Source organism: Halichoerus grypus, chromosome 6, assembly GCF_964656455.1.
Source record: "Halichoerus grypus chromosome 6, mHalGry1.hap1.1, whole genome shotgun sequence".
In the NCBI taxonomy this organism is placed as follows: Eukaryota; Metazoa; Chordata; class Mammalia; order Carnivora; family Phocidae; genus Halichoerus; species Halichoerus grypus.
The window spans coordinates 94,851,104-94,868,689 of record NC_135717.1 but is presented as its reverse complement, the minus strand read 5'-3'; the positions used below and the strand labels follow the sequence as shown (position 1 = coordinate 94,868,689).

General features: G+C 36.9%; 2 protein-coding genes across 11 annotated transcripts in view; one reads left to right on the top strand and one right to left on the bottom strand.

The window, feature by feature from the left end:
* SLCO1A2 (solute carrier organic anion transporter family member 1A2) overlaps nt 1-17,586 on the top strand; it is a 110,175-nt gene that overhangs the window by 42,602 nt on the left and 49,987 nt on the right. The window lies entirely within an intron of this gene.
* The window catches only part of IAPP (islet amyloid polypeptide), an 81,515-nt gene that overhangs the window by 22,074 nt on the left and 41,855 nt on the right, over nt 1-17,586 (bottom strand). For all 5 annotated transcript variants that reach the window (XM_078075721.1, XM_078075719.1, XM_078075725.1 and 2 more), the window contains 2 exons: nt 14,605-14,892; nt 13,435-13,663 (listed from right to left, as the gene is read on the bottom strand). The gene's annotated coding sequence lies outside the window, so the exon portion shown is untranslated. The remainder of the gene's footprint in view (nt 1-13,434; nt 13,664-14,604; nt 14,893-17,586) is intronic.

Below are 17,586 nucleotides of genomic sequence, written 5' to 3'. Positions count from 1 at the left end.
ACCCCATATATCCCCTTGATCAATGGTTTCTTCTCATGCTTTTAGCATTACATTGCTAGTGATGTTTATTTATAAGGATTGCAAAGCATTTAAAAAAATGCAAGACACCAAATGTGTGATGCTCGTGGAAATAATCTGAATTCTCCTGATTTGAGAGGGATTTTTTTTCTCCTGAGGTGGGCCCAGGAATATGTGGCAGGTGGACTGAAGGCCACATTTTGAGAAAATGCACTAATAAAACAGGATGACGTGGTTGTTATTCCCAGCACACCCTGAACTTTGTGACCTCCAGATTTGCACTTCTCATGTTACAAAACACATTTTCCCATGTCATATAGTAGTCTATATGTCTTATCTATTGACTTGTAAGCTGCTTGAAAGTGAGGCTACTAATTGCTAACTTCTTGTTTACTGAATGCCTCTTAGCAGAGTGCCTGGCACACATTTAGGCACTTTGTTATTATAGTATAATGATTAAAAGCTAGAGCTTTGGAGGGGCGCCTGGGTGGTTCAGTCAGTTAAGTATCTGACTCAGTTTTGCCTCAGATCATGATCTCAGGGTCATGAGATCCAGCCCTGCCATGGGTTCCATGCACTGAGCCTACCTATCTCTTTCCCTTTCCTACCTCCTTCTCCCTAGCCCTTGGTCCCTCCCCACCTCCTTCCTCCTGCGTTCTCTCTCTCTCTCTAACAATTAAAATCTTAAAAAAAAAGCTAAGGCTTGGAGGCTGACAAATTTGGATTGGAATCTAGGTTGTGTGGCCTTGAGCATATTAATATCTCTAAATCTCTATTTCCTCATTATAATACTGAATAACAAAAGCGATCTACAATTATGTGACAATTAAATGGTAATGCATATGAAGCATTTTGCACAGTGTCTGCAAGATTATAAATTCTCCATATATGGTAACAATTTTATGAGAAAAAAATTTAAATCATCTTGTATTTGCTCATTAAAGAAACATAGAAAAAATAGGTAATTAAAAATATTAAAGTAAAAACCAACTTAGTCTCACCTCTGAAAGATAATAAAACATAACATTTTGGTGAATTTTCTCCCAACATTGATTTTTGAACTCTATATATCTGCATGTAGACTTAAAGTGACATTGTACTATTCATACCATTTTGAAGATTTCATTTATTTATTTGACAGAGAGAAAGAGAAGAGAGCACAAGCAGGGGGAGGAGCAGAGGGAGAAGAGGCTCCCCCTGAGCAGGGAGCCCAATGTGGGGCTCAATCCCAGGACCCTGGGATCATGACCTGAGCCGAAGGCAGACGCTTAACCGACTGAGCCACACAGGTGCCCCCATACCATTTTGTAACATTCCTTTTGTTATTTAAGAATTTGCTATGAATACTTTTCCATGTCAGTAATAACCTTGTAATATTAAGTAGCCACATTTTATTCTAGTGCATATGTATAAAATAAACAATCCCTATTGTTGGGCATTCAGGCTTTTTTTCTGTAATTTTAAAAAAATTTACTGAAACAAATTTGTGGTAAATATCCCTCTTTACATTATTTTGTCTATAATTAATTTTTTCTTAATCTCTTCAGAAGTAAAATTGTCAGGTCAAAGACTACATTTTTAAATATTTGATACCTCCTGCTCAGTTGCCATTGCAATACCATATCATTTATACTTTCATCATCAGTGAGTTAAAGATCTTTGCCAATGTTGAGCATTATAATAAAGAAACCTTTGACAATCTGATAAAAATGGCCACTTGTTTGTATTTTAAAATTCATTCTCAATTCAGCAAATACTAATGAGCACCTCTTCTGTTCCAGGCACTGAATTGGGTGATGGTGAGAAATGGGGGAGATGATTCAGAAGTAAGCAAGACAGAGCTGGTTCTTACTTTGATGGAACTTAAAGTTTAGTAGGTTTAGGGGCTCCTGGTCGTTAAACGTCTGCCTTCAGCTCAGGTCATGATCCCAGGGTCCTGGGCTCGAGCCCCGCATTGGGCTCCCTGCTCAGCGGGAAGCCTGCTTCTCCCTCTCCCACTCCCCCTGCTTGTGTTCCCTCTCTCGCTGTCTCTCTCTCTGTCAAATAAATAAAATAAAATCTTAAAAAAAAATTTAAAGTTTAGCAGGTTTAGAAGTATGAATGATATGATGTCACTCTAAATCTACATTCAATGGGTAGCAATTAAAGGTGTGATGATGAAGAACATATCTAAAAGAGTTTTGAGTTTTAACTTAGGTCAAGGTGTTAGATTCAGCTCCCTGAAGTGCACTCACAGATGGCCAGAAGTTGATCTAGCTGGGCAGGGAAGGAAGTGCTTTTAGACTGACCGATGCTTGAGGAACTAAAGAAAATATAGTATAGTTAGTACGTGGACCATAATAGAAAGATTCAAGATGCGACATGAGAAGTAGTTAGAGGTTAGATCACATAAGGGCCTTGGAAGCCATGTTAAGATTGAGGACTTTATTTTAAGGATAGAATTTTTCATTTTTAAAAGATAATTTTAGGGCGTCTGGGTGGCTCAGTTGGTTAAGCGACTGCCTTCGGCTCAGGTCATGATCCTGGAGTCCCAGGATCGAGTCCCACATCGGGCTCCCTGCTCAGCAGGAAGTCTGCTTCTCCCTCTGACCCTCCTCCCTCTCATGCTCTCTGTCTCTCATTCTCTCTCTCTCAAATAAATAAAATCTTAAAAAAAAAATTTTAAAAATAAAAGATAATTTTAGTTGCATTTTGGGAATGGATTATTGGAGAACAAGGGTACTTATGGGGAGATTAGGTAGGAGGCAACAGTGTGGACTGGAGTGGCTTGCAGTATGTATTACAATTCTTTGATTACATGTGATAGGAATCTAACTCAAACCAGCTTAAAGCAAAAGGGAGAATTTGAATCACAGACCTGTACCTGTGAAACAAATAATACATCACATAAATAAAAAAAAAAAAAGAAGAAGATAGCAGGAAGGGAAGAATGAAGGGGGGGAAATCGGAGGGGGAGACGAACCATGAGAGACTATGGACTCTGAGAAACAAACTGAGGGTTCTAGAGGGGAGGCAGTGGGGGGATGGGTTAGCCTGGTGATGGGTATTAAAGAGGGCACATACTGCATGGAGCACTGGGTGTTATACGCAAACAATGTATCATGGAACACCACATCAAAAACTAATGATGTAATGATGTATGGTGATTAACAGAACATAATAAAATTAAAAAAAAAAAAGGGAGAATTTGTTGACTTTTACAACCAAAACATTAAAGTAAAATTTTCATCTGGGCATTAGAGACAAATCAAACCCAAAACTCCAACAGTCTCTTCCTCGTTCCCTCTCCTTTTTTTCCCATTCCCTTTGCTGTCATTATCCACTTTTTTCCTATACTTTCTACTTTTCAGACTTATTCTCTCATACTGGCTTCTTCCATATGGCTAAAAACAAGGCCACAGGTGGCCCTTGTAATGAAACTATTACTGCTTCATTATCTAGAAAAGGACAGACTCATGTTTTCAATGAGTTAAAAATAAATCCAACAGTGGTCTTCTGGTAACAGAAAGAAGTGGAAAGGGTACTAGAAAGTCAAAACAACAGATGTCCGTTATAGAGTAGGGATAAATGGATGGATTCAGCAGATATTTATAAAGCAGAATCAACAGGACTCAGCAATTCATTGCATGTGGAGGTGAGGGAGAGAACAGAATCTAGGAGGACTCCAGAATTTCTGATTTGGACAGTTTGGAACCAATAAGTTTGAAATGTTTGCAAAATATCCAAGTTGAGATGTTCAGCAGGCAACTGTTTAAAAAAGTCTGATGTTTGTGTCTTTATAGATAGTAATGGAGACAATAGGAGTAGGTAAACTCCACAAGGATAAGATAGAGGGAAGAATAATAACAGAGCCTTGAAAATTGCCAGCATTTATGGAGTGGGTAGAAGAGGAGCATCCAAAGGAGGTTAAGAAGGAGCAGATACAGAAGGAAACCCATGAAAGAAAGCATCACTATTAATATAAATAGTTGAATCAAATTAATATTAATTCAAGTAATATAAATGTCTTCTGGCTTTGATCTCTAGTGGTTGATAAATGACTCAAAGTACAGTGAGGGTGGGGTTAAGAAGTGATACAGAATGTGGTGTCATGAGGCTAAGGAAAGAGAATTCTTTTTTTTTTTTTTTAAAGAGAATGGTCCTCACGGTCCAATTTTGCTAAAAGGTGAAGAAAGAGAAAGACTAAAAGGTGGATGCTGAATTGAGCAACACTGAGTTCACTGGTGAAGGATTTTAGTGCAATGGTTTGGCTGGAAGCCACAGGGGTTGAGAAATGAGGTAAAGAGATAAAGATACTGAATACAGGTGATTTGTAAAAAAGTGGTTAGAATTTTATCATTTTAAATATATGGTAATTGACTTGTTATTTATTTTTCATCTGTTTTTATTTTTTGTCCATGTTCCTGTTGATGGTATATCTTTCTTATTGGTAGGTAAGCGTTATTAATCTAAAGCTATTAGAATGTGTCACATGTATTTCAGTGTTTCCCAGATTCTTATTCTAGTTTTATATTTAGAAAGGCCTTTTCTTCCATCATAGCTTATAAATAACACAAAAATTTTCTTCTAGAACTATTTTTTGAATTTATTTTGGAGTATGGAATGAAGTGGGAATTTAGTATTTTTCTTATGGGTAATCAATTATCTCAAAGTAAAAATAATAAATGATTGGGTTGAACTGATAATAAAAGTAAAGAGATAAAAGAGTCATGTGCTTGATCATTTGTGGTTTGATACAAGACTCAATGAGCACTAGGCCTGAGGATGGGGATGTATGTAAATTCCTAGTTATTTTGGCAGTCAAGACAGGTTACAGTAAAGTGAGACCAGCCCTTCATTTAGTCATATTTCATTTAGTTGAGAACTCTTGAGTCCATATTATTGTACTGCTTGGCAGTATGAATTCAGTCAGTACACATTTAAAACTCAGCACTAATTAGGAAACATGGGTGTAAAAATAAGGCAAAACCATAGTTCTGGGCCACAGGGAAACTTCTATATTGTTGAGACATAGGCACATTAAACAATAAACATGCTGATCAGCTATGTACCTGCTAATGGTGAAGTAGAGACAATTAATGAAAATAGAGTTAGAGAAGCTGATGAAATGGCCTGAGGCTACCACTCAGCTCTAATACCCAATGCGCTGCTTTGTAACCTGTAAATACCCAATAAATTGTCCTTGAGATGTAGATCGACTTGGGCTCATTTATGTACCATTGACAATGAAGTTTTAAGCAAGTTTTCTTTCACGTTGTTTCACTTTCAACAATTGCTTTCCATTTCAAGTTAGCAAAACAATGGTAACTCCTCTATCTTAAAACATTTCTCATCTTTCAAAATAATACAGTTTTGACAGACAGGTTATAAACAGTGGCTTTTTTCCTGTAGTTTGAAGCAAGTCTGAATTTGAGGTCATGTTACTAAGAGCTTCCCACAAGGAGTGAAGGAAATGCTCTAGCTTACGTAGGTGGCAATTACGGAGAAACACAATGAACCTTCTATTAATGGTGTAATGGCATGTGTATGGCTTGCTAGCTCATCTTGTTTCCCGATGAAGTGCCCCGGAAAATGTGGATGTCTCCTTCATAGTGAAGTAGAGCACACATGGCCTTGGTTATATCTTTGCAAATTCAGTATATACAGTATCTGATGATATTGGAGGTTGGGTCATACAACAGGCTGAATTTCAGTCAAGGAGAAATTGCTTTGGAATCTAAAACTAGATATTTATCACTACTGGAAAGATGGCAATGCTCGTGGCTTCTGCTAAAGCAGGGATAAAAGACAAGTCATTGTTCCATATCTGTTTTATTTTGGGGATCCTATCTTCCCAGTATAAAATCACGTAGTTGGCAGTTATGGTTTGATTTGGATGTATATACAAGGCAAATCCTTTGAACACAATAATCTATCCTTGATCTGCAGCCTGTACTCAGCAAAAATATATGGGTTCGACAGCTCTTCAATACATACTACCCTCTCACCACAATTTTATGGAAGTAGGCAAATTCTTCAAAGATCAAGGCACTGAAAGCCTTTTGTGGGATAGCCTATTTCTAAATGTACTGGTTTACCAAAAGTACTGTTTTAAGGATTAATCTGTGTGAGCACATTAAATGGTTTTTGATACGGCTTCCTATAAGCATAATTTATTGTTTATATGTAATAAATACAAATATTTCTTCTTGAATATAGTCAAGAACCTATTGAAGAACATATTTTACATGAACACATTCTTCATAAATGCATTCTTCCTAATTGTATTCTTCATGAATATATTTTTCACAAATATGAATATATTCAATGAATTTATTCATCTTTATTATGCTTATTACAGTACCTTATTGGGTCTTAGTTTTATGAATATATTAATATTTTAGGATATATTAAATTTAAATATATTTTAATATATTCTATAGATTTATTAGAAAATAATAAAGACCAAATAAACCTAGGACTCAGCTTTTGGCAAATTGAACATTCCTTAAAATGTACTTAATGAAAATATATGTATATTTGAAAATAATACGCCTTATAACAAGTTTTTGTAAATTTACAAATTTGGTAAATTTGTCATTTCGTAAATTGACTTTGTAACTGACCTCAGATTTAATTCTATTATTAGGTCATTTACTTAAAAAAACATAATTTGTCATTGTCTTTCATGACTCGAATGGAAAAATGCATTTCAGTTTTATAATTTTCATTCAATTTTGCCTATTTAGCTTCTATGATGACATAAAAAAAGCTAATTTAAAATCAATTATAGGGATGCCTGGGTGGCTCAGTGGGTTAAGCATCTGCCTTTGGCTCAGGTCATGATTCCAGGGTCCTGGGACAGAGACCTGCATCAGGCTACTTGCTCAGAGGGGAGCCTGCTTCTCCCTCTGCCTGCAGCTCCCCCTGCTTGTGCTCTCTCTGACAAATAAATAAAATCTTTAAAAAAATAAAGTAAAATAAAATAAAATCAATTATAATTCTAAACATGATACTATGAATCCATTTCCACAAAGTGATAGTGATCCTGAATTTTTTAGGATTAACCATTCACGTAAAATTAATGAGCAGATTTATTATTGTTTGCCCAAAGGAAAAAAAAGTTTGGCCTTGCTTGCAGATCAATCTGTTATTCTTTCTCTGGTTCTAAAATTTTAGAATAGTCTGGTCTATTCTCAGTCTCTAGACTACTATGCTCATATCATAAGCACTGATCCACAGATTTATAATAATTTACTTTTCCTACTACAAGGAAAAGATATATTCCATACGAATATGCACATACATTTTAGCTTCACATACATTTGGCCTTGATTTTGGAGATTTAGGTAAAGAATGAACTGAATTTAGACTATGAAAAGTTAAAGTCTTAGAAAACTCTGTGACTGTGCTTAACGAAATCAAACATAAAATAAAAACAGATCAAAAGCAAAGCAAAGCAACAAGTAACTGAAGACTGAATATTAATGTTTCTTTGTATTGTTATGGTTTCATTTTGTGTGAGTATATGATGATAAGAAGTACCATCTACTTTCTCCTATAGATTAATTGCTTCGTGGTTACAAAATATGGATTACAAAACTTGTTCTGCACATATGAGCTAAGGATTTGAAGAAAGAACCTTTATTCTTGACACTGATTTTACCAAGAAGAGGGAATAATAGTACTACACTTAGTTATTAAAGAAGGGCTGGGTGTTACTAACATCTGAATTCAGTGTACAGAAAAAGTTACTCTAAATCTAAAACCTCAGACTGCTACCTTTCCTTTAAAAAAGAAAAGTATATTTGTGTATAACTTGATGAGTCAAATGCACTGTTAATTTTGTGTAGAGTAGGACTTTAATTAATATGTTCATTTCCTCTTGTCTTTCTCTTATGTATATAATTTGTGGTATAATATGTAGGATAGACCAGTATAATATGATAGGATCTTAAAAGGTCTTCTAAATTGGCTTCTTGTGTGCTGAAATTCCTAACATGTGAGGCAGTCCTTTTAATGAAAAAACTCTAACAAAAGGCCCACTAAAATATGTACCTGCTTGGGAGGAGCATATTAAATTCAAAACTAAGAGGCAGTAATATATTAGTATGAATTTATTAACTAGGTTAGTTTCATAGCAACTAGAAAACAGTAGAATAAGGTCATAGAATACTGTAGAAAAGGCGTCTGGTGGACCACTCTAATTTATGCTCCTGTGAGGCCAAGTACGGGTACACTGTGGGTTTATGGTATGGTGGATAAGGGGAGATGGGATGCTCCTTGGATTATGTCTTCTCTCAGGTTTTTTATAATGCTAAAATTTTATGGATCTCCCACTGTAATAGTTCTGATAGATAGCACATACAATTACTTAACCCCTAACATCAATGCTACATGCAAATAGTCACTTAGTAAATGAGATTTATCTGATTTTTGAAGATATATAAATTCAGTTATGAAAGTGCCAGTTTTCAGTGTAACAGTAATTTTATCAGATTTAAAAGACATTATCCAGCAAGCAGAAGAAAACAGTTTGACTCATATTATTCCTTGTTTTTTTTTTAAGCCAATACTCACACCTTATATATAAGAACTGGTGTATATGTAGATAGAATAATATATACACATTACTAATATATAGATTAGCATATATAAATATCCACCTAACAGATGTGATTTGAAAGCTATTGCAGAATTGTGTGCCATTCTGTCCAATGTCCCTGCCAATGGAAATGTCCATTATTGAAATTTCTCCCTTACATGACACAATCAAGGTGAGGGCTTTCTCCTTTATTTTATAAACAGGGACATATTTTGCATTTTTTTTCTAGGAAGGAGGAATGACATTTATGCATTTTTTTTTTTCTGAGAAGGAAGAAGATGATGCTACCCTTTAATGAGAATGGTGTCTTTAGTTAGCTGGTGTCACATTGGAAAGTAGCAAAATGAGACCCCTGAGGGACATGTTTGAAGAGTTAAAGGGAAACGAAGAAGAGCAAAAGGGACTGAAAAATATTTTCTCATAGAAGTTAGTCTGTGACTTTGTCTGTCATCTCTCAGATAGACTAAAGAGGGAAAAACAAATGACAATGACAATTTAACTCTCAACAGGTGTGTATCACGAGGGTGAGTGCGCATGTGTGTGGGTTTCTCACAGCATTAATAGCTGTTTTAGTCTGACTGGAGGCATGTGGTAGATCTTCATAAGTGATCAGCTATATCTATTGACCAAGTACTTCACTGTGCATAAGGCAATCTGAGAGCGGCTGATACACTATTAGCCAAGCTACACATATTTACTGAGCCTCTTTTATACATGAAAGTACATTTTTAACAGGAACTCTGTAATACCTTATTAAGAAGAAGGATAGGAAAATTTTAACCTATTGAAAGTGATTTTGGAATTAGTTTACTTAAAATCCCATCTGGCCCAGCCTAAAGGAAAGAGTTAATGGACCACCAAGAGATGCTTAATTAAAATTTCTCATATTGGTAGGGCCAATGATATTTTAAACGAAAGATGTGTTAGTAAATTACATCTATTAGCTATTGTTCTGCTAATGAAGAACCGTTTTTGCCATTGTATGATGAATTGGAACATAGTCACATTTCCACAAACTCAGAATTATGGCCTGGTGAGTAATGAAAGTAAAATGCCATCTAGTTCCATAAGCCAGTGATTGATGAATCATAATTCATGACCTTTTTAAAAAAAAAAAAAAACTTGAGAAAAATGAAGTGTTTGAGCTACCGTCAACTTACATCACATTTCTTTCTTTAGGTTGTATTAATCGAAGCCCTTTGTGTGAGATAGCTAATTTGCAAGCAACTCAGATGATTTAGATGAACTCAGAAGTATTTCAAGTCATGTTTTTAACACATCTATCTAACCTAAATGACATCATTAAGGGAGCTGCTTAAAAAATCGGTTGGCTAACTTGAGATAATACTTTGACTGCTTGGGATATTGTTGTCAATTCCACACAGTTTCAAATAAACAGCAAAGTTTGCAAGAATCTACTAACTTAAAATGGAGAGAGTTAGTGTGACTCTTTCCTAAGTAATTTTTTAAAAAATCACTTTTATTCAGCTTTCTCTAGTGTTAAGCAACAGTTTTTGTGCCCGCCTTATTCACATCATTTTGGGGGTGGGGAGACAGGCCAAACTGTCACCCACTCCACTTTCCCCTTCATGCCCAATAAGGGTAGCTACAACTGGTTTTTGGGAACTTCTTTGTGGTTCTGCTTACTCTAAAAAAATGCCCATAACAGCAGGCTACAGAGCTACTTTCTTCTTCCCTTTGTTGTGAAACCAGTCACTACTTTGGGTTAACAGAGACAAAACTGGAGTCATTACCTCTAGGTGTTCACATTAGAATGTACATTTGTCTACCTGCAGACAGATGGAAAATAAGATGCATGTGTGTGCGTGCCTGGGCATGCATGTACATGTGCGTGCTTGTGTGTGTGTATGCGTCTGTGTGTGTGCGCGTGTACATATGTGTTGCGGGCTTAGGAGGACGGAGCTGGGGAGACACCAAGAGCCTGCAGATGAGGGACTGTTTAGAGAGCTGGGCAGGTGAATCCTTGCTCCTGCAAATATCTAGTACATGACTTTCAACCAATCTCATAATGATTTTTGGTTTCCCATTCAGGAAATTAATATAATCATCTAATCCATCCCTGTCTTTTTACACACAGAGAAGACACCACATTAGAAACAACAGGAAAGGGAGGGACCAAGAAGAGAAGCAACCGTGGGGCATTTAGTCTCACTTATTACCAAGTGCCCTCCTTAAGGTGCTGGCCCCGTCTCCCGTATGCCCACGTGTGCGCAGATGCAGAGCTTCTTGAAAGAGCCTGCTTATTTCATGCCAGACCTTAGCTCTCTTACTCTCCTGTCTGAAATGTCTTCTCCGCTCCCTTGATCGTCTAACCTCTACCTTTCAAGTTCAATTTGAGTGCTGCCTAATTCATGAAACTTTCTGAAATTTGTGAAAATGCCCTAAGTTAAAAGTGATCTTTTTCTCACTTAATAATAAGTAATAATAATAATGGTAATAATAGTAACTAGTATCTTTTGAGTACCTTCTATGTTCCGGGCATGATGCTCAGATCTCTGCACATAGTAACTCACAGTAACTCACAACAAACCTCTGAGGTAGGTACTCTTACTGAGTAGATTTTTATTGATAAGGAAACAAGTTGGATCATTTTTCCAAGGCCACGTAGCTGGAAAATTATGAGTCAGGAAATCAGTCTGGCTCCAGAACCTACATTCTTGTTCCTTAGCCTATGCATTGGCATGACATAACTTTGAATTATAGTTACTGCAATAGGTATTTATTAAGCCATAGGCCTATCTATAGATAGAAACCACATCTTCTAAAGCTACCTATCCTCCAAGCATCTAGAAGACTGTTCTGTATGTATTAGGTAAATAATATATGTTTACTTACCAAAAATGTACAAGGCAGGATGGGGAGAGTTATGTCATCAAATAAGAGAGAAGGAATTATTTTCCCTTACTAAATAAAAGTGCTAACATTAAGAACACATTAGACAAGATGGCAAATTGGACAGAGGTGGTGGCAAAGGAGATAAGAAAACAAAATTGATTCAAGGACCTTTAGAAGGAGAACAGATGGGATTAAATAAAGCTTTCATTATACAGCTTTTAATAATCTCCTCTGCCATGGTGGCAGATCTCTAAACTAAGGGAAATGCCCTGTTATTTTTATCTACCTCATATGCATTGGTATGAGTGTCAGGAAGATAAAATAAGATGTAGAGACAGCTCCCTAGTACCAGATATAAGAGATGAGACCTAGCCCACCCTTTAGCTTTCATCGCATTTTCCAATTTCTGGCCTTGTAGGAAGGAAAATCATATCAGCCAAGATTCAGATGTAGACAAAATGGACACATAGAAATTATTTTGAATCATAAGCCACCTTGCCATGCTTTCATTAGCCCCAAGGACATATAATTTTCTCCTGACCAGAAGAAATGTGCTGAACAATTTTTCTTAGGCAAACTTCTGTTTATTATTATCTGACTTATTTCTTTCAGTTGGACTTCAGTATACTTAAGAAAGAAAAGACTTAGTTAATGGTGTCTTTTTAAATGTTATTCAAGCATGTTTTTATGTAATTTGCACAATCATATTTTTCTATGTATTAACATCATAATTAAGAAATTCTATGACGGCTTATTTGATTTCTGCACCCTGAATTCCAAGAAATCTTGTGATTCACACTGACTTGTAGTATCTTGAGCTTAGAATATTTGCTTCAAAATGTATGATCTTAAAGTGATATTTAATTAATTTATAGAAAGTATTTATAGTCTGTTAATGTATTCAATGAGTATTTATGAAATATTGATTAACAGATCAATACTTTTCTAGGTGCTTTAGAGGTTTTTCTATGGCACACATGAAAAATAACTATTTGTGTTACATATCAGTGCAAACAAAACTGGCTGCTCCCACCTGGAGGTGACCAGTCTTATGGACTCTGGTTGCCCCAAAGCCAGACTGGCCATCTTTTGGCTAGGCTATTCATATCTCACCACACCTTTGACCTGTTCACTAAATAAGTGGTACACAGTTTGGGAAGCTGTTTTGTAGAAGAAGTTCTTTTTTTATCAGTAAAATATCATATCTTCCCTTAAAGAGATGATAATCTGTTTCAAGATACAGATCCTATATATTTATAATGAAGAAACAGTGATACAATGAAAAATAACAAATTGTATGGAAGGCAGATGAAGATGGAATGGGGGGAGACTTCAAACAGCGTTGCTTTGGGGGTTTGACCTTGAAGAATAAGTGGAATTAGCAGAGAAAGTAAAAACATTTTCTAGTAAAAGGGAAAAGCATAGTGGTAGGTTCATTTGAAAAAGTAACTAGCTAGGAACTCTGAGAAACAAACAGGGTTTTAGAGGGGAGGGGGGAGGGGGGATAGGTTAGCCTGGTGATGGGTATTAAAGAGGGCACGTTCTTCATGGAGCACTGGGTGTTATACGGAAACAGTGGATCGTGGATCACCACATCAAAAACTAATGATGTATTGTATGGTGACTAACATAACATAATAAAAAAAAAAGAAATCAGGCAAAGGATCCAGGGTCTGAAGTAAACACACAATAAAAAAAAAATTATTAAGAGGAAAAAAAAAAAAAGAAAAAGTAACTAGCCCATACAAGTAGCTGAAGCATAGGGTGAGTATATCAATGAATATGGATCTTACAGTTGGGGCCATGGGACTTTTCAGATCCTCTGGCTCTGGGTGAATATACTCTGACACCCCTCCCCACCCCCGTCATTGGCTTGGCCATTTGTCATGCTCTGGTCAGTAGAATGCAGCCAGAATGATACTGCATAATTTCAACACGAAGCACTAAGGAGCACTGAAATCACATTTTCTACTTACTTGACTTGCACTCTTGTCATCTGACACCAGAAGAATATGCTTCAGGTCACCTGTGTTTTTAAAGGAAAATATGTGGGGTGCCTGGGTGGCTCAGTCGTTAAGCGTCTGCCTCAGGTCATGATCCCAGTGTCCTGGGATCGAGCCCAGTATTGGGCTCCCTGCTCGGTGGGAGGCCTGCTTCTCCCTCTCCTACTCCCCCTGCTTGTGTTCCTGCTCTTGCTGTGTCTCTCTCTGTCAAAGAAATAAATAAAATCTTTTAAAAAATAAAATAAAAAATAAAGGAAAACATATGGCATAGAAATGAACCACAATAGAAGCCTAGCATCCAGCCTGGCTCAGCTAAGTACACCCTATGTCTGACTCACCGCCAAACAACAGAGTTGTAAATATGAAAAAACTTGTTGTTTTAATGTCATTGAGGCTTTTGAGGTTGTTCTGCAGCATGATTGCACAAAACTTTATAAATCCAGAAATTGGTACTAGAAATATGGTTCTTGTGTAACAAAAACATGAAGTTTGCAGCACTGGTGTTAGAATCAGATGGCAAAACATCTCTAATACGATCTAGAAGAATGGTGACGCTTGTTACATGGTGGTAAAACATTTGGTCAAACAGTTTGTCTGCAATAGCCTAGAAAATTAAAAAAGTACCTAATGAACTTGAGGCATAGATAAGGAGGTTTTGCGGGAGAAATGCTGATAGCATGAGCTGGTCGTTGCTAACTGCAACAAAAGGCACTACAAAAGAGAGGTGTGCTCAGAAAATGTTGTGCTCTCAAGCAGAATTGAAAGGGATTATAGAGAGCCTAGAGATCTGTTTTTGCAAAATAAAATTGTTTCCTATCATACTGAAGATGTCTTGGCCATTAAGGCATGTCCTTGGGGGCAAAACCTTATCTAATAATTGTTCTTTAGGGACAACTGCCTAACACCCATATATTGAGCTCACCCATCTGTAAGCCAAGCTCATATTTTTTGGTCTGCTGTTAGCTGATATTAAGGGACTTTGCTGATAGTGTAGATAACGATCTGTTGGAGAGATGCAGGTACAACACTAACTGGATGACACAGAGTCTGGTCTATCTGCTCTGCAGCTCACTCAGGCCCTCTGAACTTGCTTGTGCCTCATGCTGAATGCATCATTTTATCTTATGATTGATTGGTTGGCACCCACCTCACTCTGACTTGGTAAGTCCGACAGAACGCAGCTCATCATGGCAGCTCTGGTCACATGGTCACTTGACGTGGTCTAGGCAGTCAGTCACTCCATCATTTCCAGGGCCTGGTAGCTGTAGAGAGCATGGCCTTGATTTGGAAACTCAGGGGGGTCTCTGTTGTGATTCTCACACCGGGGCTTGCCATAACCTCCACACATTGTCTTTTCCCATTATAGCTCTCTCTGTAGATGTACACCAATTTTTCTCCCACACAAATATGAGCAACTTCTGGTTCTTTTTTCTGATAAAGATAGAAAAGAATATATTTCACAAATCAATGGTTGCATAACATACATGTATAACACAGACCTGAGACCATGTTAATATTCCCTAGAAAAGAAAACATATCTTGCACAGCAACTACAAATGGGATTACTGCTAGTTTGTGATAACCTATTGTCATCCTCCAGCATTTTCTATTTATTGCAGGGACCAGAGGGGTGTGTTAAATGGGGGATGAGAAAGGTATCCTGCATTTTTGGTCTTTTAGGGTAGCATTAATTTCTGCTGTTCTCCATAGATCACTGTGAGAGATCTTACCTCATAAGTCATGGAACAAATGTGGGGGCTCTACCATTTACCAAGAATATCCATTCTAATTATTACTGATCAAAATAACAGATCACCTTGAGTGTGTCTGTGGACCCACTGCAAGCTAGACCTGGACTAGGACTCCATTTATTGTCTGCCCACATATGGCCCCAGACTAACATGAGGTCTGTAATGACTATTATTGTCTCGAGGTATCAGTGTCAACTCAGACCCTACATACTAGTCCCTGAAATGTTTGAGTATATCCCTTTCCCCAGCATAAGAGTACCCTACTAAATGGTTATATAGCTCACTGAGGACAGACTGGAGGAAACCATATATACTTGTTGAGATGTCATGGTCCTTTCTTCCTGGGGACCTGGGCTCCCCTTCAGTCAATAGGTTCTAACCTAAAAATGGCTCATATCAGGAAACTGAACAAGATACTGCACATTTTATTAGGGATGGCTGCTCTCAGCCTCCTGATAATCCACCCTTGATTTCTTTTGATTGTGTAGGTTGAGTAATATTCTTGTTGGCTACTCATCTATCTTGCACCTCTGGTTGTCATGTTCTATTAATGATCCCCATAACTTTCTGAAGTTCAGATCCCACTAGTTACTACCCTAACCTTAATACTACTTAAAATAATTATACCCATTTTGCTTCTGATATTTAAATGCTACCACCTGGCCTCTATTGTTTTGTGATTTTATCATCCTCTTTGCTCTTAGAGAGCTCTATTCTATAATAGCATCTTCATGTTATCCCTGGCGCTCAGAGGGTAGTCATCCCTGACTATCTCAAAAAATGCTTACCAATGAATTCATATTGCTTGGGCAAATGGAGTATCCTTTGGAGTCTCTTCCGTGTAATACAGATGACTGCTGTCATCTTTGTCCAAGACAAACACAGTCTCTCTCCATTCAGCAGACACAGGGAGTCTGTTATAATCTCCCTACCACTATTTAACAGTATCTCTATAGAAGTTACTTATGAGTTACAAAGGGAAAATAATAACTGTACAGAAAGAAAACTGGCAGATATACTTTCACCCCATGATCAAAGTTAACATTTGCAAAACTAAACAAACTGATATCATGTGTCTAAAGCCCTGAGGAGAACATATCACTTCAGTGGTATTCCTATCCAAAATGTGTAGCTAAAACTTAATCATGAAGAAACATCAGACAAACACATATTGAGAGATATTTTGCAAAACAATTAACTTACACTCAAAAAAATTTCAAGGTCAAGAAACACCAAAAAGAAAAAGAAAAAAAAGAAAGAAAGAAAGAAAAAGAAAAAAAGGCTGAGTAACTGTTCCTGATCAAAATAAACTAAGATATGACAACGAAATAAAGTGTATGGTGCTGGACTGAATCCTGGGTCATTAAAACATAAAAGCTAGGGGTGCCTGGGTGGCTTAGTCAGTTAAGCGTCTGACTTCAGCTCAGGTCATGATGCCAGGACCCCTGGGATCCAGCCCTGTATGGGGCTCCCCACTCAGCAGGGAGTCTGCTTGTCCCTCTCCTTCTCCCTTTGCCCCTCCCCCTCTCCCTCCTCCTCCACACCACTTATTCTCTCTCTCTCAAATAAATAAATAAAATCTTTAAAAACAAACAAACAAACAAACAAAAACCATAGGAAAGCTGTAAGACATTATTAGGACAATTGACATAATTTGAATACAAACCATGGATTAGGTAAGAATTTTTAACTAATGTTAAATTCTCAGGCTTTGATAATTGTGTTCTGATTATATAAAAGAGTATCCTTGTTTTTAGGAAATACACATAGAAATATTTAGTTAGAAAGGACCACAGTATCTCCAAAGTATTCAAGTGGTTTCGGAGTGGGGAGGGAAGTACATATATGCAAAGAGGGTGAGAGAGAAGGGGGGAGGAGAGGAAAACGGAGGGAATGAGGAAGCAAATGATGCAAAATGTAATTGGTGAACCTGAGTAAAGTAAAGTAAATACAGAAATTGTGAACAAATATTACATGATATGTTTACTAACTAGAATTTAAATAAAAACTTGACACAAAAAAATAGAGTATGTGGAAATTCTGTAAATTCTTGCAACTTGTCTTTATGTTTGAAGTTACACCAAAATAAACATTGCTGAAACAATACTGGTGCTTAAAGGAGCAGATCCAATAAATGAAACTCTTCATAAAAGCTCTACTGTAATGAGATTCATTTCTGGTGGGGAATGTTACATCATAGGAATAAGTAGAAAGATAGATAGGCTAGCAGGCCGACTATTTAGACATGTTCTGGCTAAGAATCATGGACTTCAGTGCTATTTTAGATTTTAGTCAAAATGATGAGTGTGTAAGAGTGCTTTACTAAGTGTTTTGTGTGCATATGTGTATATGATGGCTTTTTCCATATTTACCA